This window comes from Indicator indicator, chromosome 1, assembly GCF_027791375.1.
Source record: "Indicator indicator isolate 239-I01 chromosome 1, UM_Iind_1.1, whole genome shotgun sequence".
Taxonomy (NCBI): domain Eukaryota; kingdom Metazoa; phylum Chordata; class Aves; order Piciformes; family Indicatoridae; genus Indicator; species Indicator indicator.
In genome coordinates this window covers 93,453,418-93,477,361 of record NC_072010.1, presented here as the reverse complement: position 1 = coordinate 93,477,361, position 23,944 = coordinate 93,453,418, and positions in this window count along the sequence as shown.

Genomic DNA, 23,944 nt, shown 5'->3' with positions numbered 1-23,944 from the left:
TCCTTGTAGTGAGGGACCCAAAACTGAACCCAGTACTCAAGGTGTGGCCTCACCAGTGCTGAGTCCAGGGGGATGATCATTTCCCTGGTCCTGCTGGCCACACTATTCCTGACACAGCCCAGGATGCTGTTGGCCTTCCTGGCCACCTGGGCACATTGCTGGGTCATGTTCAGCTGGCTATCAACCAGCACCCCTTTTCTGTCATCCAAGAGAAAAACTGCTGAAGGTGTAAAGACAGCCTAAGCAAAGCTGGGAATCTGGTTGCTGTAGGGCTGCTATTAAGATCACTGAGCCACCCGCAAGGAGCCAGACTTCCCAGAAAGGCAAGTCTGTGATGTGTTCCGAGGCAAACAGGGCTGCGTATGTCTGCATTGCTACAGCGAACTGAAACATTGCTTTGGAGACCTGAATTAGTGGGCAACACTGAGACTGGGTACACAGTGGTGACAGACCCTGCAGCCACAAAGCTGCTTAAACACTTGATGGTTTCTCCATTAGGGCAGAAATCGCTCCCTCTTTAACTGTTTAGACCACAGCCTAGTGAGAACTTAGTCTGTGAAATTGCTGAGTATTGTAACCCCATAGTTAACCCACAGCTCAGCTGCTCTTATTTTGGTTTGCCTTTGTTTCCTCCATTTCCACTTACCCACTGTCCATTCATTTTCTCTTTGTGGTATGGTTTTCTCCTATGCCTCCTTTTTATTCTCTTTCTTTGAGCCACTTCTATTCCCCTCCCCCTGCTCTTCATTTTCTGGCAGAGTTTTGGACTTTGAATTCAATTTTATTCTTCCCTGGAGAAATTACTTCATGCCTTGGCTCTAATGAGCATTTTGCTAACTGTGAGCCCTTGCTGCTTGGTCTGTATGGGGATGTGCATGCCAGTAATTGGGAACTCCATTTTTTTTCCTGCTATGCTTTTTTTCTCCCCATCTCCCTTCTTTTCCCCAGTCTAATTTAGCCATATAATGGCTGAAGACAGCAAAGGATTGGATGACTTGGTAAGACCTTCTATATTAGATCACTGCTGTTCAGGAGCTTCAGAGAACAAGCTCAACAGCTCAGAGAGCACAGACTCCAACAAGAATGAGCCTCCTGAGCATATATAAGGTTTGCCCTGGGGGGGATATTTTCCCTATTTATTTTGCAAGCAGATTAAGCTGCCCATGGATTACGTATGCTCTGCAGCGTGGACATAGCTCTGGGTTGCCATCTGTGGAGGCATGTGTCAGCTGAGTCCTGCTTTCCCAAAGCTTTTGTTGGCTGAAATCAGTTCATTCACCAGCAGCTTTCCAATGTTCCCAGCTCTGACCAATTCCCCTCTACCTCATAAACACAGGATTTCTCTAAGTTTTAAAGGCCCTCAGGTGCCCTAACTTGATCTGTTCCGTTCAACCACTTCCTGTAAACAGACATTTATGGTAATTTTAGGGGCCACCAGGGCCCCTTCTCTATTCAAAGTGAACCTTTGCTCCCAAATGTCTAGACTTTGACCTCCTCTCTCCCCAGCTTTCATGCTCAAACTCTGCAATGCTTCCTACTTCAGCATTTGCCTCTGAAGTGTCTGGTCCAGACCCTGTGGTTCTTTCTTACAGTCTTTACAGCTGCTGAACACCCTACTTGTGAGATGTGAGAAGACACCAGCAGGGCAGTAGTCTGCAAAACTTCCTTACACAAAGTAGTCACAAAACAGCCCACCAGCAAGAGGCCAAGCTTCAGTCCACTGCAGCCCTCCATAAAACAGAGGACACAGAAGGAATCTTGGCTGTGGTTAGCAGAAGTTGACAGACTTTGAAAGTTATTTTAGTGCCTGAAAAAGCTCAAGAACATCACGTTTCATGATGGAAGAGCCACTGGTGTTTCTAAAGCTGCAGTTCGCATCACCAAACCACGGAATCATGGAACGGCAGGGGTTGGAAGGTACCTCTGGAGATCACCTCGTCTAGCCCCCCTGCTAAAGCAGGTTCACCTAGAACAGGCTGCACAGGAAAGCATCCAGGTGGCTTTGGAATCTCCAGAGGAGACTCCACAACTCTGGGCAGCCTGATCCAGTGCTCCAGCACCATCAATAAAAAGACATTTTTTTCATGTTTAAGTGAAACCTCTTGTGTTCTAGTTTGTGCCCATTGCCCCTTGTCCTATCCCTGGACATCACTGAAAAGACACCAGCTTCATCCTCTTGACCTCCACCCCCTCTCAGTCTTGTCTTTTACAGGTTAAAGAGCCCCATGTCTCAGTCTCCCTTCATAAGAGAGATGTTCCAGTCCCCTCAGCATCTCTGTGGCCCTCTCTTGGACTCTACTATTTCCCTGTCTCTCCTGAACTGGGGAGCCCAGACCTGGACACAATAATCTGTATGAAGCCTCACCAGTGCAGAGAGGGGGTTAACCTCTCAACCTGCTACCCATGATCTTAGAATCATACAATCAGTCAGGGTTGGAAGGGACCACAAGGATCATCTAGTTCCACCCCCCCTGCCATGGGAAGGGACACCTCACACTAGATCAGGCTGGCCAGAGCCCCATCCAGCCTGGCCTTAAGCACCTCCAGGGATGGGGCCTCAACCACCTCCTTGGACAACCCATTCCAGGCTCTCACCACTCTCATGGTGAAGAATTTCTTCCTTATGTCTAGCCTGAATCTCCCCACTTCCAGCTTTGTTCCATTCCCCCTAGTCCTATCACTACCTGATACCCTAAAATATCCTGTAGGCCCCCTTCAGATACTTCCAGTGAAGGCCACAATAAGGTCACCTTGGAGCCTTCTCTTCTCCAGACTGAACAACCCCAGCTCGCTCAGTCTCTCCTCATAGGAGAGGTGCTCTAGCCCTCTGATTATCCTCTTCTTAATGTATCCCAGAATACCATTGGCTTTCTTGGCCATGAGGGCACATTGCTAGTTCATGGTGAAGTTGTCCACCAGCACTCCTAGGTCCTTCTGCACAAAGCTGCCCTCCAACAAGTCAACCCCTAACCTGTACTGGTACAGGGACTTATTCCTACCCAGGTGTTGCACTCTACACTTGCCCTTGCCACATCTGAGAGCTATCCATATGTCTTTTGGATGGCTTTATCAAAGTCACCTAGTGCTTCCTGTCCTGTAATGAAGGGCCTCCTCCTGCACACTTCATTGGGATCTACTACAGCCTCATGCTTGTTGAAGCTGCGTGTGTACCACCCAGACTGCTTGGCCACTGTAGCTGTGCCTGTGACAGCAGCTCTCTACAAAATCTAACAGCCTGTGTTCATTGCTGTGTGCCATGCCATGGTTTCGTTCAAGTCCTGAGTAATTGTCTAGTCTGGGAGCCACACTCAAGATCTTAGTTCTGGTTGATCTCCCAAGAGCTGTACATGACCGCAATTAGTATTTCTTTAGTGCTCAGCCTTGTCTCTCTGTCTTGAAAGTGCAATTTTTGCTCGTGACATTCAATATCTCATCTTCCCTTCCTAGCTATGAGTTGATAATAAGACCTAAAGCCCATTGTTAATAGAATACATAATTTAAAACATTACAATAAGCATGTCAGCCAAGGTGATTAACAGTGGTCAATTAGGGCTACAAAGCCCCTTGCATCCATACTTGGTTCTGCAAGTTTAACCAAGATCCTGATCTCAGGAGACAGTGATTCTCAGTGTTCTAATGATTCCACATCTGAGGGTCACTTTGGCTCAGCCTGTTGCCTGGTGTGCTGTAGTTCAGTCTCTTTGGGAAAGGAATAAAGTGACTACTGTCCTCCACGAGTCATCTTATCACAGATGATAACCTCATATCATCAAGGATTAACACATCATTTTCAAGAAGTGGAGACAGTTTCCAACACCATGGATTCCCCCCCCCCTCCCCCCCCTTTTTTTTTTTTCCGTTCTTTGCTGTTTTCTTTTTTTCACTTTGGCAGGTCTCTAGTACCTCTGACATCAGCTTCTAATTGTTTGGGCCATTCTTGGCTTTAGTTTTCTACTCAGCAAAATATCAGAGGGTGAGAAGCCATGCTGACAATCTGCAATTTAACAGAGCTAAGTATGGATCAGAGTCTGATGAAGCATTCTTCTTTAGTTATTTTTACACTATTTCTCACCCATCTGGTGTGCTGGGAATAATAGTAATTAGCAGTTTGTTTCTGAACCCTGATTTTACTTGCAACCACTTGAACTCATGGCCACAGATTTGCATTAATTTATCAGTCCTCACTGCATCAGTAATGCCATGTAAAAGAAAATTAGATTTGACAGCTGCTCATTTTGCAATAGCCTATACTAAAAGTATCTTGTGTTGGTTAAAGTAGTCATGCAGAACAAATACATGGTGTTTTTGCAGATAACACAAATAAACATGTACTCACTCTTCCCCGTGGAGTAATTTTTTTGTCTTGGTTTGTTTTTTTAATTTTTTGCCCAGGGAAACATCTCCCTGCTCTTTTATATCTTTTAATGGCATGGATTTTTTTTTCCTGTGGTATTTTAGAACTCAGCAACCTCACCCACTTTGTAATGAGATCTTACCCTCAAAGTGATGTGGAGGGCTGTCCCAAGCCATTCTCAACTATTAATTTGAAGAGTAGACCCAGCTGTAACTTCAGCAGTCAGAGTCTGTGTTTCATCTCAGAGCTACCATGTTTACAGTTTTACTTTCTCTTATTTTAAACCAAATATGATGTATGCTACCTAGTTCTGAACTTTGCTCTACTGTTCTTCAATTTGATATTCTAAAACATCTCTGAAACCACTGAATCACAGTTTAAGAGGTTACTAGGTCCCTTTTGGCAATGTTAGGAAGGTTTTATGGTCAGTTCAGCTAACGCTGGTCTCCCATAAATAAAAAAGTGAAATTTTACACTGGGGCCAAATTTGCCTTCTCCATCTGAACGTGCTGGCTCTCTGTTTTTGTTGGGGTGTGTGACATATAAGCCGCTAGTCTCCAACTCTGACCACACTGGTATAGGAAAGCCATACTGACACCCTCCTCAGAGACATCTGTGGACAACTTGCTTTTGCATTTACTGTTATGGTCTCTTGGGACTCCAGCCCCTTTCATTAACTCCTTCAGCTTTGCCAGCTGTTGAAAGTTTGCTCTCTGTGTCTTCTGGATATTTGTCAGCAGTCACTTCCTCCTTTCATTTCTGAGCTTCATGAGCACATCACTCTTGCTTACTTTCTCTGAGCCTTCTTCCACTGCAGGCATTTGTTGATCTGTCATGCTTTGCATGCCTGTGATGTGCAGTTGCTACTTTAAGTAAATAAGCTTGTTGCAAACTTTCCTATGCACTACACTAGTACAAGGAATCTCCTTGTGATTTCCTTGTCTCTTGGGGCAGCAGTACTGGTGTTTCTCTGACCATCAGATCTGTTGTCACATCTTGCCACTTTAATATTTCTCACTACTCTTTTTTTATGCTACCAAGAACTTGTATTTGCCTTTTTTTTTTTCAGTTTTACACCAGCAACATGAGCTCTTTCTGGGGGTGTCTGAGGACCTGGCGATGCTCTTCCACTGTCTCTCCCAGGTCAAGATGATGTACAGGATCTATTACCCTCCCTACCATCCAAAATTTACTGCACTGTCTTGGGAAAACACCTGGAATACTAAACACAGCCCAAACCACAGCCTGCAGAAATTGTGTCTCCCAAACACTGTGTTGAAAGTGTACAAAAATGTGCTTTGTATTTTCAGGGGATCTTTGTTCAGAACCCTGCTGGGGCATCTAGCATGGAAAATATTTGACATCAGCTACATCCCCCGATGTTTTTCTCCTTTCAGGTAATGAAAAACTTACCTTTTCATGCTTTCAGTTCATTTGAGGATCCAAAGTTCATGACATGTACTAATAATCTCACTTCTGTCACCCTCAATATAACTCTCAGAATGACTACCCTGTCTAAGAAATTCTCTAAGCTTCCATTTTAAGGTAAAAATTTTCCCATTGTAGCAAATCATACAGCAGTTGCATACCTTCAGCCCTATTCTTTACTGTGCTGGCTGCTTCGATGTCATCTTCAAGACATTTTCAAACTCTTCCTCATTGTCTTGTTCTCTTCCACCCACCCACCCCCCCACCCCCCTCCAATAAAGGCACCTTTCAGGGAAGACTGAAGGTTTAGCCCATCTTTGATCCAATAAGGGCTGCTCTTCCTCTTTGCACTTTTTGAAGCAACAGATTTCTAACATAAAAATTCAGGTCATATCTACACATTTTGGCAGAGGCACAATCACTACATTTTTAACTCCTCTTATGTGTAGATAACCAATTGGACAGTTAGTGTCTAATATGTCTCATTTATTGGTTTGCAAATCCATTCATCTCAAGTATCAGCAAGAACAGCCACTGACTGTGAGAAAGCCATCTGTGTAATGCTACTGTTATGTTCTCATCTATACTCAGGATACTCTGTTGGAATACATAATCCTAAAGGGAAGTAGTGAGACCAGTTCCTCTTGCGTTCTCCCCTCTTCCCTCAGAAATAGATTATCACAATGTGCATCTGACCACTGCACAGCATTCTCCTTCTGCTGGGTGTCTTCTGTTATGACCACATAAGTTACACCTCCCTGTTCCAACACCTCACCACTCTTTCAGTAGAGAAATTTTTTCTTAATATCCAACATAAACATCCCCTGGTGCAACTTGAGGCAATTTCCTCTCCTCCTATCACTAGTTGGGAGAAGAGTCTGACACTCACCTCACCTCAACCTCCTTTCAGGTAGTTGTAGAGAGCAAGAAGGTCTCCTCTCAGTCTCCTCTTTGTCAGACTAAACAACACCACTTCCTTCAGCCACTCCTCACAAGATTTGTTCTCCAGATCCTTCACCATCCTCTTAGCCCTTTTCTGACACTTTCCTCTCTTCCTACCCTCCAGCACCATGCTACCCTCCAGAGTCACATTCTGCACACACCCTGATAGCCTGAACAATCAGCCTACATACAGTCCTCAGTGAGGGCTTGATGATTTGCTCTATGCCGTATAGATTTCTTTCTCTGCATAATTATGTTCCAGAAAACACCCAGTATGACAACAGAAGTAGTCAGGAAAGTCCTCTTTTATCCATAAACACTTTGGGTGTGTATTAAATTGCTTGTCAATACTTCTGTGGTTGTTTTGGGGTTTTTGTATTCTGAAAATTATTTGCAATGCTGGCTCACTCTCAGTAGGCTATGCTTGTTCCCTTAACAAGGGTATTTCCAATTTATGACTGGTTCACTGAACTTTTTATAACTAGGAAGGATAGCGAAGTGATTTCAAGGTAGAGAGGCAAATGCTCCTGGAAACCGCTTTGGAACTAATTTCATGACATTGATCTTCCCTGTAGTTGGTAACTTATCTCTGGGGAGCTCCAAACTGAGCTATGCATAGCCCTTTGTTCAGTGTTCATTGTAGTTCCCTGTCTCTCTTTGTAACTGAAATCTATTACAGTCTTAATTATATTAGCCACTGTTAAAAGCGTATCAAACCACGGAACTTGGGTGGGTTTGTTTTTTTTTTTTTTTCTTAATAATTTGGAAAATTTAATTTAGCTTTTAACATGACAACATCAGCTACAGGATTACTGACTGTGATTCAGTAATTTAGAGACAAGCTGCCACGCAGTTATTGCTCATTTATTCCAGCCTTGAAGAATAATGAGAAACTTACTTCTTTCACATAGCAGATTATTTGTGATCTGCTTGAACTTTATAGCGTATAATCACTGACCTCAACCATATCGTGCTGGATCCACTTCATAACTGTATCAAGACTTGGGAGTTTTAAAACAAGAAAAAAATTACCCTAGAGTCAGGCTTAATAGGTTTCATAAAAATTGAGTTTCTTTATTTTTACTACAGTGAGAATTTACATGAGTAGCTGGAAATTACTGTTAGGTACAAATATATGTAAGTTAGCAAAAATCCTAATCATAACCTAAACTGAACTGAGCTCCTGTCTTACAATGTTTCCCATAGAAGTTACCACTCCTTTGCTTATTTCTAATTGGTTTTCAATCATAGGCAGCTAGTGAAGGTATGGATAAAGGTTTCTAATCTCATTTTTTCTCACCGTTGTTCATGTTGCAATGTCACAGACTTTCACACTCTTTCACTGGGGAATACTCATGTCTGAGCAGATCTAAGTAAAGATGCTCAAAGCAACATTTCTGTAATTCTAGTAAATTCTAGTAAATCCAGGAATTAAATTCCAACTTTTGAGCTGCAATAAAGACAACTGAATTACAAATTACAAAAATCCTAGACTGCCCAATGTGCTGCTGGATGGCTGGAGCATTGCTTCCCCAGATCCTGATGGCTCAGTGCATTCACCAATGGGCTAGATACTTTGTCTGCAGCCCAGCCACAGTTTCATCTCTAATTTACTGTCAGATTTCATTGTCAGCCACATTCAGGTCTTGCACTTGGGCCATAACAACCCCATTCAACACAACAGGCTGGGGCAGAGTGGCTGGAAAGCTGCTCAGCAGAAAAGGACCTAGAAGTGGTGGTTGATAGCCTGCTGAACATGAGCTAGCAGGTGCCCAGCTGTCCAAGAAAGCCAACAGCATCATGGCCTGTGGCCAGCAGGACCAGGGAAATGATTGTTCTCCTGTACTCAGCACTGATGAGGCCACACTTTGAGTACTGGTTCAGTTTTAGGGCCCTCACTACAAGAAAGCCATTGAGGTCCTGAAGCTGGTCCAGAGAAGGACAATGAAGATGGAGAACAGGCTGGAGAACAGATCTTGTGAGGAGTGGATGAAGGAACTTGGGTTTGTAGTCTGGAGAAAAGGAGGCTGAGGGGAGATCTTCTAGCTCTATTTTTGGAGGAAACAGAAGCATCTCTTCCCTAGTATGATGGAGAGATTAACATGGAAACCAGCCTTAAGCTTGGAAATAACGCAGCTGTTCAGGAGTGTCTGTTCAGGAGGATTATTACTTTTTCTATCTCTTAGGGAAATTACAAAGTTATCAATGTTTGAAAATTTACTTGTGCTCAAATACATAGTATTAATAATACATTTCAAGCCAGAATTATGAACTCCACATCTATGAACCTCTGTTCAGCTACATTTAAACACCAGATATGTTTGAATAACAGTGCCACAGCTGAGGCATAAAATCACTTCCCCAAAGCCCTAACTCTACTCCATAATGTTTTTACAATCACACTTTCAAATCTATGTAAAAAATTTTCAAGGACAGAAAGTCAAAGACAAAAACTTGGGAGTTGCTTATGCAATATTCATGTGTAAGACTGCAAACTCCTTTTCCCATAGGATGCTTGCCTCCATCAGCTTGCAAGAAGGCCACAAAGTCTCATCACAGGAGGAATCATAGAATGAATCACTGAATTATAGAACAGTTTGGGTTGGAAGTAATCTTCAAAAGTCGTCTAGTCCAACCCCCTGCAGTGAGCAGAGAATCCAGGCTGAGCAGAGGAATCCAGGCTCCAAGAGGAGCTTTCCTTAAGCAGGATGCTTACATTATCTGTCAAAGGAGTTGGCAGGCATGAAGCAAAGGTAGGAGGAAAGTGTAACAAGACAGTTTATCATTTGATAAATGTGCCTCTAAGACACACTGACAAGAGATTTCTGTGCACTGTAGGAATTTGACACTGTAGTAGGATGCCTTCTACCCCACCTATGTCCCTCAAATCTTCAGTTCTTTTTTTTTTGGTACCCCACATAAATCCTCCTCCTATATAAACCTTTGCTCTGCTATGCCTGCAGTTAGAAGGGAGCCATGGCACGATCTGCAAAGACTGATGTTGCAACTCTTCCAGTAACATGTGCCTCCCTAAACCACATGTTGGTTCAGCGGATGCTGAGATGGCATTCAAGAGACTACTGTATACAAACACAGGAAAGAGGAAGCAAGTTGTCCTTCACCAGCAAATGATGAAAAGCAGCTAACAACAGATTTGGTTTCCTCAAGCAAAGCTGAAAGACCAATGGACTTTTAACAGAAATAATAAAAAAAAAAAGCCTTAGAATCTGTGAGTTCATCTGTGCAAAGGTGAAAGTGTCCTGGGAGGTTACCACACATGTGGTGCTTAGGGCTGAGGGCTGGAATAGGTGAGGATCACCACATGGAGGAATGCTGGAAAGAACACATACTATTTCTTTTCTTCTGCTATTTCTGTCTCTTCCAAGGCTATAACATGACATAATTTAAAGAAAGAAGCACCAAAAAATTAATCCAAACTGGTTTTCCATTCGCAAAGAAGTCAACACAGGCCAACTGGTGTGGCCACTGTGCAGCACCCTGGAGCTTGAATTAGCTACTTCTATTTTCCAGTTTGCTCAAGTGGTCTAATTTGCCCCACTGCAAAAGATGACTCAATGAATGTCTTTCTCCATACAGTTATGTAGGAAAAGTCAACCCAAGCTCAACATCTAATGAACCTCAGCCTGCACTGCTCTTAGTTCAGCAAGGGTGATTTCATCTTGCCTTGACCTTCTCTTCCCATCCCTGCCCATTGGATGTCAGGAGTTTGTTTATAGTACTTGTGCCTCCTTCTCTCTGAAGCTGAAACTCTTCTAAATGTGTCAGGACTATGGGAAAACACCAAAGGAATTTCTCTGGCCTGCAAAAAAGTGCTAAGCTTAACACAATGGTATCTAATAACAGCAATGCCAATGTGACTGGCAGCTGGCCAGGGTCCATACTGACTTCAGTGCTAAGCACAACAACACACGCTGAGGCCTCTTTCTTTGGCTAAGTCTGAAGACTTCTGCTTCACACCCAGCCCACACTGAGCTTTGCATGAATGAGTAGGAAGACAGACACTGTGGAGGTCTGGATATAATGGGATCTCCATCTGCAAGTCTTTCTAACCCCCTCCCCCATCTTTCTTTTCTGCAGATTTAATTTTCTGTAAAGTTCACACTTTCCATCTCAACAGCCAGGATATACAAATGTGAGCTCTGTTACCACCCGTGATCAAACTAGAAAGGAGATCTTCTGTTATTTTTGCTGTTGCAGAAGAAAACTTCTCAGTTGAGGTGTCAGACCAGGGGGCACAGACATCACTTTCTGTGCACCACCACCACCACCACTGTCTGCAAGCTGGACTGACTGTTTGAGCATGGTGAACAGGAGTGAAGGAAGCAGTCAGAAGATGAGGATGATCTGGTCCAGTTTCAGAAGAGCTAGGAATTTCTTTCCAGCAGCTTCCTAACTTAAGGCAGATATATACCATTCCCCTGTCTGAAAGTCAGACCCTACCACTCTGCAATGCCCTTTACATTCTCCTGGTTAAAGCATTTCCTGCTCTGGAGGACAGAAGGAAAATCTTCCTCTCCCATCCTCTGGATGCTTTCCAGTTAACAAAATGCTGCATACTACATACAATGTAGCAATGGTGGAAAAACACAGCCAGTGCTTGGGAAGGAGCTAAATATTGCTTCAGTTTTTCCAGAACCAATGAAAAGATGAGCTAGAGATGCAAAACTTGTGAACCAGTCCTTTCAGATGCTCCAGAGAACAAGAGGGGATCTCCATGCACAAAGGGACATTTTAGTCATTTGTTCAGTCTAGACTGCAAAACGGTGCTCATCCCAAGAGTGCTGGGGATGCTTTAGCAACAACCTAAGTGACTGGCTTGAGACAGTGAGACTTCAAGGAAATGCAGCTTCAAATCCCAGAAGAACCTATTAAGCAGTTTATCCTTGGACAGATAAAAAGCCTACCGTGTAGTTACTCTGCTAAGATCTTTTCAATGATACCTCAGAGACTGAGCTCATTGCTGGGTTTCAAAGCAAGTGAAACCTTCTCAGTGCTAGCGGTAAGAGCAAAAGTTTTCCTCAGTGACTCTGGTTAAGCTGTTTTCCAGACTCCCCTCGGTGCAGTTGTGTATTATCCTGCACAGAGGGGCTTTTTTTTATGTTAGCCCAGCATGCAGAATAGTTATGTGCATGAGGTGCTCTCCGTAACAGTCCTCTCAGAGGAACCCACTTCAGAAATACACAACACGTTTACAACCAGATCAGACAGAGGTGGTGGTGTTTTAAGACTCAGAATGCTCAACAGGCAAGAAGTTTTCTGAAAACAAAATAATATTTCCTCTCGTTGCACATCAAAGGAATGCTTTTCCTGCCAAAAAATATACCTTTGTAAAAAAGATCTCTGCCAAGAAACAGTCTCCATTTGCAGATATATTTTTCATGTGCAGATTCCCAGATGAATTTAGTGAGGCCATTTTTGCTGTCTCTATTAATTTGTTTCTTCTTATGTAATATTCAGGTATCAGATAATAAGGCTGTCATTTCCTCCTTCCTTTTTTTTTTTTTCCCTGATTTTCTCCCTTCTCTCCCCATCCCTTTTTCCCCAGAAATAATTTTTAATGACTCAGAAGCCTGACAAAGTTGAAGTACTTATTTCTTCTTTTGGAAGGCAAAAAGCAAGGACAAAAAAAAAATATGTATTTCTTTTTAGTTTGCCTTTGACAGAAAAAATTCCTAAGAAATATTTCTCTGATACTTTCTTGCACTTTTCATATACGTGTATTACTGATTTCCCTGTATTTCTTCTCTCCCCTTTCTATAGGGGGAAAGGGAAGAGAAAAGAAACAAGGAACAAAAATGAAAATGTGTTTCTTTTTAGGAATAAAACTTCCACATGAAGGGAAATAATGTAACTAATTTTATTTTGACTAGAATTTTTCTCCGGGAGAAGTTGTATGAGAACTTTGAATGATTTTTTTAAGAGCTCTTCACTATATAAAGTGGCTTTTTAAGCTAATGTTTCAAAAAAGCACAGCTGGCATCGGGCAGCCTCCAGAACACATTTCAGCCATACATCTACAGTAAGAACATATTTTATCAGAGCAATTACCAGACATGTGAATCTAGCACAGGATCTACTGTAAGTCACAGCATAAACATTAATTCGTGCCAATCAATAACAAGTAACTGTTTAAAGCACAACAGGAACTGACCTCAAATAGGAGATACAGTGTGAAGAGGGAGAGATTTGACTCAAGGAGAGATGTTAGGTTTACCATCATCAGCTTTTCTGAGAGTGAATGGAGAGGTAAGGTGGCAGCTCCTCACATTTTAGGAACTGTAATAAAGGCTGAAAGATTCTCTGTAGGAAGGAGATAAAATATTAACAGTGGATCTTAATAAGATTGCTCTGAAAAAGAGCAGATGGTTTTGCACAACTGGCCTTACAGCAACACTCAGCAAATGCTGGGGAAAAAAAAAAGGCAATTTTGGCTAGAATTTGTGTAACTTTCCACATTAATTCGGTGTGGCCATGCTTATACTGCTTCTTCATTCGTTTCCCATGAACATCAGAGCGATCAAATTTTCCCCTCAGAAATTCCTGCAGAAGGCACATTTTCATCTTGCTTTCTCACATACTCAGCAATGATGTCTTTTAAAGTTGCTCCCAGAGTTTACAGTCTGATATGAAACTGGGTCTTGGCTTAGGAAAAGCAGGCAAAGTCTTTCAAAGCCCCTTACTAGAGCCATGGTGTTGCAGCTTTTCAGCTTATAGGATCTTATGTTACCTCTTGAAATAAAGATCCACAACAGTTTTTATCCTGTGTGGCTGTGATCACAGAAAACGAAAAGAAACCCTGCACTTGTCTGACGAATTTCACATGAAGCAATGTTTACTGGGGAATGATGCTTTAGGTATGGTCTGGCTCACCAAGAATGGGAGTGGGGGAAGGTGAGGAGTATTTTATTTTTTTAAATATTATTCAGCAAGTTAATCTGAATTCTCTGCTGTCTTTGTCAAGCTGCAGCAGCTTGATGAGGGCACACTAATTAGCACAGCACACACAGAAATATATTATAAACCTTAAAACCAAGTACAGCTAATCACAGAATCATGGGCTGGTAGGGGTTGGAAGGCATCTAAAGACATCATCTAATTCAGCTCCCCTGTTAAAGCAGGTTCCCCCAGATCAGGCTGCACAGGAACAAGTCCAGGCAGGTTTCAAAAGTCTCCAGAGAAGGATACTCCACAACATCTTTGGGCGGCCTGGTCCAGTGCTCCAGGTAACCTCAATGAAAAGAAGTTTTTCCATATGTTTAAACACAACCTCCTATGTTCTATTTTGGGCCCATGGTCCCTTGTTCTATCCCTGGGCACCACTGAAAGAGCCAAGCCCCATCTTCTTGACCTCCACTCATCAGATATTGAAAAGCATTTCTAAGATCCCCTCTCAGTCTTCTCTTTTCCAGGCTAAAGACCCCAAGGTCTCTCAGCCTCTCCTCATAAGAGAGATGCTCCAGTCCCCGCAACACCTTCATGGATCTCTGTTGGATTTTCTCTAGTATTTCCCTGTCTCTCTTGAACTGGGGAGCCCAGAAATGGACACAATATTACAGGTGTGGCCTCAGCAGGACAGAGCAGAGGGGGAGGAGAACCTCTCTCAACCCATTGGCCACACTCTTTTTAATACACCCCAGAATACTGTTGGCCTTCTTGGCCACAAGAGTACACTGCTGTCTCTGACCACAAGAGTACACTGCTGGCTCATGGTGAACTTGTCTTTCACCAGCACTCCCAGATCCTTCTCTGCAGAGTAGCTTTATAGCAGGTCAACCCTTAACCTATACTGGTGCAGTATACTATTCATCCCCAGGCACAGGACTCTACAATTGCTCTTGTTGAACTTCATGAGGTTTCTCTCTGCCCTACTTTCCAGCCTGTTCAGGTCTCACCAAATGGCAGCACAACCACTCCTCCCAGTTTTGCATCACCATAAAATTTGCTGAGAGTAATTGAACAATATTTCAACTCCAAAATAATCCATAAGAATACAACTCCTTAATGAGAGGGGGAGAGGGGTGAATAGAATAATTTTGAATGAGGTTTGCTTTGAAAAGAGACTGAATTCAGTGAAGAAATTGATCAAGAGATGGAGCAAGAAGCAGGGCTAAATCACCAATTAATCTCTCATTTATAACTTCATTAAAAGTATCTCATTTGCATGACCTAACCTGTCAAGTCCTCAGGGTGAGTCCCTTTCTTTGTACGCATAGCATGGGCTAGGAGGTCTTCCTGATTCTTGAGACAGACACAGCAGCCACCTTTTTTCATTACAGAAGATCCATGGCTAACCAGGCAGGTCCCAGCTGATTGGAGACTGGAAAATGTGATGCTCATCCACGAGAGGGACCAGAAGAAGGATGGCAGGGAGTTACAAACCAGACAGTCTGACCTCAGTGCCAGGGATCATCGTGAGGGTTACTATGCAGCATGTGCAGGGCAGCCAGGTGATCAGGCCCAGTCAGGGCGGGTTCATGAAAGGCAGGTCCTGTTTGACGAATCCAATCTCCTTACAGGTGTGTCTGCAAGTCTCAAAAGGATTTTTTAGCTTCCACCAGTGCATGAATCTGCAGTGGAGGCTGACAAAACAGCTTTGTGCCCTTCCTTGTGTTGGTTGTCTTCATGATGGGACTATGCACTTCGACCTATTTCACCCAGACCTGAGAGATCATCTGTTCCAACTACAGCTTCCAGCCACTGTGAGCTTAAGGTGGATTTCAAACTACAATCAGGGGGTGAAAAGATACATTCCAGTAAGCATTCCAGATCTCACAGAGCTGAGTTCACTGGGAAAAAATCTTGGATCAAGCCAGCATTAAAGGGATCACTTTAAAAAGAAGTAAAATACAGGCTTAGCATCAGGAAATATTTGCTAGCAGGGAGCTTTGTTTGAAAGTACAGCTTTCTCCCAAAGGAAGAGACAGGGCTTCCATGACTGCAGTCAGTTAAAACTACACCTGACAAAAGCCCTGAAGAATAATTTGCTTATACTGGCAGGGGGGGATGTATTAGATGGGATAAGAAGCCTTTTTCCACTTTTAAATTTCAATTATTCCCCTTCAGCCTTTTTTTTCTATATGCTGGCTCCCCTCAGCTGGGTATTGCAGGAATGAATTTCAGCTGAAGGAACACAGAAGAGTGGAAAAGGCACAGAGTCTGGAAAGAAAATGGCTTCCCAAGGCTGGATAAATTAATTTCTAATTTAATTATCAGCTTAATATTAAACATTTAAATGCAATAACTCTCTCTGCATACTGCAGCCTTCTATTTTCAGGCACTATCTGCTTTAAAACTGCAGCTCTAATGCTGTTAGCAGATGGATGTGTGTTATTGCAGTATAGGGAACTGGAAATTCTCCATATACCAAGCTATAAATATTTCTTTGACATTTATTATCCTCACTTGAGTTCAGGTGCTAAAATACTTGGACTGAATTCATGTTTGTAGCAGAAAAAGTCAATCTTGGATCTTACCTCGTTGCTGGCTGAATTATTAAGAACAGACAGAGACAGCAGGGAAAGGGAGTCCCTCACTTAGTAGAGGTCATGCAACCTTTGAATCAAATTAGCTGAAGTTTTCACTCATTTAACGATACCAGTTCTCAAACGCTCCTGCTCAGACAGTATGATAGATCACTTCACCAGGGTTTTTCTTATTCTCCATATCTCTCTCTCTCTCTAGTTGGGTGTTTTGTTTTTTTGGGATTTGTTTTTTTCCCTTTTCTTGTACTTCTTGGTGTGTGTGCAGTCGGATCACATTCACGGTCACGAATATGAATCCCAGTTTTGCCAGCTGTGTTGGATTGTAAACTCTGAGTCCTATGAATCTCAATTTTGATTGCCCTAAGGGAAGTGTTGGATTATGTAAACCAGGAGATAATAGCCCCTATAAAATCCCTCCAATAAAATAAAACCAAGGTGTGTGTGTCATGGTGGATTAACAGACTTGCCTTTTTCCTTTTGGATTTTTTTTTCTTTTTTTCCCTTTTTTATTTCTATTTCAGGCTCCTGGTTGTAGTTCACTTGAAACATGTTCCACAGGGGAAAAGGGACCATAAGTTCATTTGTGAATCACACAGAAATGTGTGATAACTTTTGAGATGGTAAGTCATCTCCCTGAGGTGACAATTCACTTGAAGAGAAACGGTGAACTCTCTGTGGGATAGTTCTCAGCAACTGCTTAGGTAGCAAAGAGCAGCTATTTGAAACAGCACGACAATGACACGCTGCCAAACTGAGTGTCCTGACTTGGCTTTTGTCCAGGACAAAATAGTGACCATCTCTGCCCCTCAAAAGCTAAGGAGTAGGTTCTGCTAACTAAACTCCACATTTGTTTCTCTCAACCAAAAGTCTCACCCAACAGTACTCTTTCAACAGCACGAGATTCAGTGTGGCAGAGGCATGTTGACAGCTCAGTGAGGAAAGTCCCAACTGTCCATCCATAACCAAAACACCCCCACACATATGGTACATGCATGGATGGGTAGGACTGGAGGGAACTGGTTTTATTTTTTCAGTCTGGAGAAAACAATGCTGAGGGGAGACCTCACTCTCTACAACTCCCTAAAAGGAGCTTGTAGTGAGGTGGGTGTTGGTCTCTTTTCCCAAGTAACAAGTGATAGGACAACAGAAGATGGCTTCAAGTTGTGCCACAGGAGGTTTAGATTGGATATTTAGAAAAAAAATTCTCTCCTGAAAGAGTGGTCAGGCATTGGTACAGGCTGCCCAGGAGGTGGTGGAGTCACCATCCCTGGAGGTGTTAAAAAAAACCATGTAGACGTGGCTCCCTCTCCATCCCACCACCTAACCCCTTTCATCCTCCCAACACCTCTTCATCCTCCCATACCCTTTCAGCCTCCCATCTCTCTTCAGATTCTCAACAACATTTGTCATCCTTCAACCACTTTGCCTTTTAGCATCTTCCCGTTTTTTGGCCTCTAATCACCTTTAGGCCTCCGAACTCTCTTCAGCCTCCCACCATCTCCTTAAGCCTCCCACCATCCCTTTTGGACTCCTGAAGACCTCAAGGTCACAACATTAATAGATGAAGGTCAAGCAGCTGACGTCATTTACCCAGACCTGAGCAAAGACTTTGACACTGTCCTGCACCACATCCTGGTCTCCAAGCTGGCAAAGTCTGGGTTTGATACATGGACCTTTCAATGGATAAAGAACTGGCTTGTTGGCTGCACCCAAAGAGTGGCTGTCAATGGCTCCATGTCCAAGTAGAGGCCAGTGACAAGCGGAGTCCCTCAAGGGATCAGTCCTGGGACCAGTCTTGTTCAACATCTTTGTTGGCAACATGGACAGTGGCATTGAGTGCACCCTCAGCAGGTTTGCTGATGACACCAAGCTGTGTGGTGCAGCAGACACGCTGGAGGGAAGGGATGGCATCCAGAGGGACTTTGACAGGCTGGAGAGGTGGGCACAAGCCAACCTCATGAGGTTCAACAAGACCAAATGCAGGGTCCTGCACCTGGACTGGGGCAATCCCAAACACCAATACAGGCTGGTCAGTGACTGGCTTGAGAGAAGCCCTGAAGAAAAGTGGTGCTGGTGGATGAGAAGCTCAACATGAGCCACTAGTGTGCACTTGCACCCCAGAAAGCAAATCACATCCTGGGCTGCATCAAGAGAAGCATAGCCAGCAGGTTGAGGGAGGTGATTCTCCCCTTCAACTCCTCTCTGATGAGACCCCACCTGGAGTACTGCATCCAGTTCTGGAGCCCCTATTACAAGAAGGATCTGGATGTGCTGGAACATGTCCAGAGAAGGGCCACCAGGATGATCAGAGGGCTGGAGCACCTCTCCTATGAGGACAGACTGGGAGAGTTGGGACTATTCAGTCTGGAAAAGTGAAGGCTCTGAGGTGACCTTATTGTGGCCTTCCAGTGTCTTAAGGGGGCCTACAAGAAAGCTGGGGAGGGACTTTTCAGGATGTCAGGTAGTGATAGGAGTAGGGGGAACGGAATAAAAATAGAAATGGGTAGATCCAGATTGGATGTTAGGAAGAAGTTTTTCACCATGAGGGTGGTGAGACACCGGAACAGGTTGCCCAGGGAGGTGGTAGAAGCCCCATCCTTGGAGGTTTTTAAGGCCAGGCTGGATGTGGCTCTGAGCAACCTGATCTAGTGTGAGGTGTCCCTGCCCATGGTGCGGGGCTGGAACTAGGTGATCCTTGATGTCCCTTCCAGCCCTAACAATTCTATGACTCTATGATTTTCAGTTTTGAATCTTGGCTATTATGAAAGCAAAGAGAGAACATGGTGAAAGATGTTGGGTTTGAAGCTGAAGTGAAGGTGGTAGCCTCAGATTACCTGGGGCTATGTAATAGTTGCCAAGGGAGTGTAAGGGTGAGCATTCAGTGTTGGCACTTTCCCTGGGGAAACTTGAGCTGGAGATTTTTCCATTTTCAAAGTATTTTCATCAGCCCACTACCCCTTCAGCCTCCCACTGCCTTTTGGTCTCCCACTCATCTTCTGCATCCCAACCCTTTCAGACTCCCAAAACCTTTAGGCCCCCCACATCTTTTCAACGTTACATCACCTTTTGGCCTTCCACCACCTTTCAGCATCCAACCATCACTTTAACTTCCCACTACCTTTTGGCCTCTCACTCCCTTTCAGCCTCCAACACCCATTTGGTCTCCCACCACCTTTCAGCCTTTGACTAACCTTCAACCTCCCCTTTCCTTTCCTCCTTCCTCCTTTCAGCCTTCCGCTGCCTCTTAGCCTTCACTGCCTTCCAGCCTTCCACTACCTTTTAGCCTTCCACCACCTTATAGTTTCCCAATCCCCTTTGGCCTCCCACCACCTTTCAGCCTCCCACCTTCCTTCAGCCTCCCACACTCCTGGATTATGTCAGTCTCACCCAATGAAGCACACCAAGCAAATGCTAATAGTTAAGAGCTAATGAACACCACACTAGAAGGTTAGTGCTGAGTCATTCAGATTGTGCACATGGTTCTCAGATCTTTTCTCCCAGTATTTCTCCATATCTGCAGATAGGCTGTGTGATTGCAGATAGGCTGTGTGATTGCAGATCTCCCCATAGGAGGGATTTTTAAAGCTCTGAACCTTACTAAGTCATTTCAATATGTGCAGAGAGAACAGTTCCAATAGAATTGGACAGCTTTATTTCCAGGAAACAAACTTCAAGGTTTCCAAAGGATGAGAGTTCCCCTGAGTTTGATATGGCTGCTTCAAAATAAAAGAGAGGTCATATTTATAGAGTTCAGGATCAGGAGAACATACAATGCTTTGTCTCCTTCATTTTGTCTCTCTGTACCTTCTAATCTTTGCTTTCTTACCAGTCTCTATACCTGATGTATAATCACAACAGATTTCAGATTGTGCTCCTGTCTTGACAGTGGCAATCTTTATATAAATCAAGTGAAAGTGTCTTGGTTAATTGTAGGATAAGATCTCCACTTTGCTATCTGCTATCCTTTTGGCCACCTGTAGCAGATAATGAACTAGAGCCTTTCTTTACCAAATCACTGCAAGGAGTTTCTCTTAGATGCAGACAATTGTAGTCAGAAGTTGGTCACATGGTGCTGGAGACAACTGTGGGAATAATGAAGGCACTGAAAGAGTTCAAAAGAAATGTGTTGGACCAATAAAATAATTTCACATCAGTCTCCAACTATTCATTTAACCCCAGACCTCAGTTCCTTCTGATTTAAAATTTAACCTTTTTGCCTTTCTATAATTTGTGTGAATGTCAATAGAAATAAAACACTTTATTGCTAGGACAGCAGAGGAGACTATTGAAGTTCTAGGATCAAGACAGGACCAGCATTGATATACCTTCAGATGTGGTCTGTATTGAAAACTGAGCTACAACTACTTCTAAGTTCAAGGCCACACAGGTAGTTTGGGACCCATGTTTGGAGCAAACTCTTCTGTTTTTTTCAGTGCTCTAGAAGAGTTGCTCTTCCTCCTGCTCACTGCTCTGATGTGGGGATGGGGCTGGGAACAAGCCTATTATAGAGGGGTTTGGAGATGACTAGTCAGGACCACAGTGAATGAGAGCACATACTGGAAAGAACTCAAACTGAGGTTGAGAGAACAAGAGATCCTTATAGGAGGAGAGGTCTCCCAGGAAGATTGCCGTGAGTTCATATGAGGAACTGGAGACTCAAAAGGCAAGGGAAGAGTAAACACCCAATGATGGGTACTTCCCTGAAGCTCCCAGAGGTATTTTCACTTGGAAGGTCTACCTAGGACAGTGATCCAATGGTTAAGATGTTTTCCATCCCTTTCCAAGAGTGTTCCCATTGCCAAACAATTAGTCCCACAAGAGAGTTTTCAGCCTTTCTTCATGAGTTTAAGAAGATTGGCAGGAATCTGGCAATAGAAGTTATCTAACCAGTCCTGCAGGTTGGAAGAGAGCAAGGCGTAAACATCAGCAGCCATAAATAACCCTTAAGTGTGCAAAGACACTGTTTTATCCTATAGAAGTACCTCACTACCTCAACACCACTAAAGGTGCTCTGAGCAGCAGTGCATTCCTCATGGGTAGATGCCCTCACTTAATCTGAACCCTGCAGAGCAAGACATTTACTGCTTGCAAAGAGTCTGTCCACACCTTGAGGAGTTATTCCACCCACTAGCAATGTGGTCAAGCTCAAGGGCTCAGCTCTCAGGTTTGTAATTTCATATATTAAAAAGCCAGAAAGGACTTTAATAATCATTTGATCTGGTCCTTCCTCCCACAGTCTGCATGCCAAGTAATGCCACCATGTAAATCCTGCCTAAACTTCTAAACTTCACTGACTTGTAGCTTACTAAAAAAAAAAAAAAAAAGAAGGAAAGAGTTTTAACCTTATTTCTTGTTTCAAAGACTCAAGTGATAGAGAATTTACTGTATCCTATAGTGGTTTTCTTACAGAGATTAATTAGTTGTAGGACTTTAAATAGGTATGGCATTTCAAATTTGATTTTTTTGTTTGTTTTGATCTTATTTTGCCTGGTTTGCTAGACTCAACAACCTTCTCATGCTAAAAATATTATCAGCTCACCTCTGAATCAATTTTTACTTTAAACCAGATTTTATAAATGTAGTCTGGCTTTAAAATTACTGGCACCTGAATCAGTCTTCTAGGGACCCTTTACCCTGTCTGAGTTCCTCGTATCCTGACATGCTCCAGTCCTGCTCCTGCAGCACAACCAGACCACTGTGGAGGGCCAGATGTAGCACCACCAGAACCAACACCTGGGCATTCTATGCTGGAGAGCGGTAGAAGGAATTCTACTCAATTCTTCAGAGACATACGAGCCCAGCACAAAATGGGCAACTGGATGCTTTTATTTTCCTAACATTGTAGACGACAAACTAGACAGGACCATAGAATGATAGAATCATTCACGTTGGAGAAGACCCTCGAGATCATCATGTTCAACCATTAACCCTACTCTACTGAGTTCACCACTAAACCATATTGCTAAGTGCCTCATCTAAACGACCTTTAAAAACATCCAGGGATGGTGATTCAACCACCTCCCTGGGCAGCCTGTTCCAGTGCTTGACCACTCTTTCCATGAAAATTATTTTCCTGATGTCTAGCCTAAACCTACTCTGGTGCAGCTTGAAGCCGTTTCTTTTTCTTTTATCACTAATTACCTGTGAAAAGAGACCAGCACTTAGCTCTCTATATCGCCCTTCACCAGCTTAGTTGCTATTCTTTGCACCCATTCTAGAGCCTCAATATCTTTCTGATATTGAGGTGCCCAAAACTGAACACAGTATTCTAGGTGTGGCCTCACCAATGTGGAGTACAGAGGGACAATCGCTTCCGTGCTCCTGCTGTTCACACCATTTCTGATAGAAGCCAAAATGCCATTGGCTTCCTGAGCCACCTGGGCACTCTGCTGGCTCACATTCAGCTTCTTGTCAATTAGAACCTCCAAGTCCCTTTCTGCTGGACAACTTTCCAGCCACACTTTCCCAAGCCTGTAGCACCAAACAAACAAACAAAAAACCCAACCCCAAACGCAAGTTCATTGGTGTCCCAGGAAACTGATTAAGCAGAAAAAGACAGTTTCATTCTTAGTATAATTTTATGACAGGGCTTTCACCAAGAAGTCGGTGCCTCAAAGATTAGGATCAGCTGGGGTGGGAGCTCAGCTGCAGGGGTATATACTGGCCTGGGGGGAGTGTTGCGGGGAGAGGTTGGGAGGAGACTAGAAGGGGAGGCTGTGACTAAAGGAAGCAGCTGATAGCTGGAAACTGAGAAGAGGAGGCTACAATAATGAGCTGAAGTATAGCAGGAGATGAGAACAGTACTGAAGCAGGCTTAACGGTCACTGAAAGGGGAGGGGAAAAGAAAGTAAGGGCTTGCAATCACCTAATCCAGCACTTCCCCACCAAGAAAGTTTTCATCACTGTGGAGATATATGCACCGCTGCACAGTGCTGTGCTGCACACAGAGTCCTGCCAATCTCCAAGCTGTTTCTGCATGGGATTGGATGAGCATCTCTGGACCACCACTCTGGAGATGGATAACACAGCCTGGGGGCAGGAGGGGATGACAGTGGACCACAGGACAGGGCAGTTGGACCCTGAACACTCTGAGAATGGGACACTGCCAACTTTCTCATCTGAGATCCAGCCAGGATTGCTGGGTCATCTCCTGTTAGCAGATCACTGCAGACTTTCTGGGCAAAGTGTTTGCCTCCTCATCCTCTAGTCTAGATATAAAAATGACCCCTTCCTACTACAGTTAGTTGTGCTGCTCCCTCAAGGGGCAGGAGGTAGGGAGGACTCTGGAGATGTGGGCCATGCTGGGGAGGAACCACCACCAACGTCAGTGTGTGCCAGCAATGCCAAACCATTTTCAGTGATGTGAAAACTCTGAGAAATCTAAACGTTTTGTTCTAGCACTTCAAAAAGGAATAATTTTGATTTTTTCCATGTGGATTTTCATCACATATAGAAATTCGTTTCAGTTTGAATTGAAATTATTAATAGGTCACTTGAAAAACAAAACAAAACAAACCCCAGAATGAAATCTCTTTCTTTGGCTTGTGATGTTTTTACATTTTTGAGACCTGCATTTGAGCACAGGAAGCAGCCCCCCTGATGGTCCACGTTGGCCTATTTGCTGCTTCTTAAAAAATAATTCCCGGGTTTTCAGTCTGTTGTTTTAAAAACTGAAGAAAGATACACAAAAACTACATTAAAAGACCACTGAGGATGT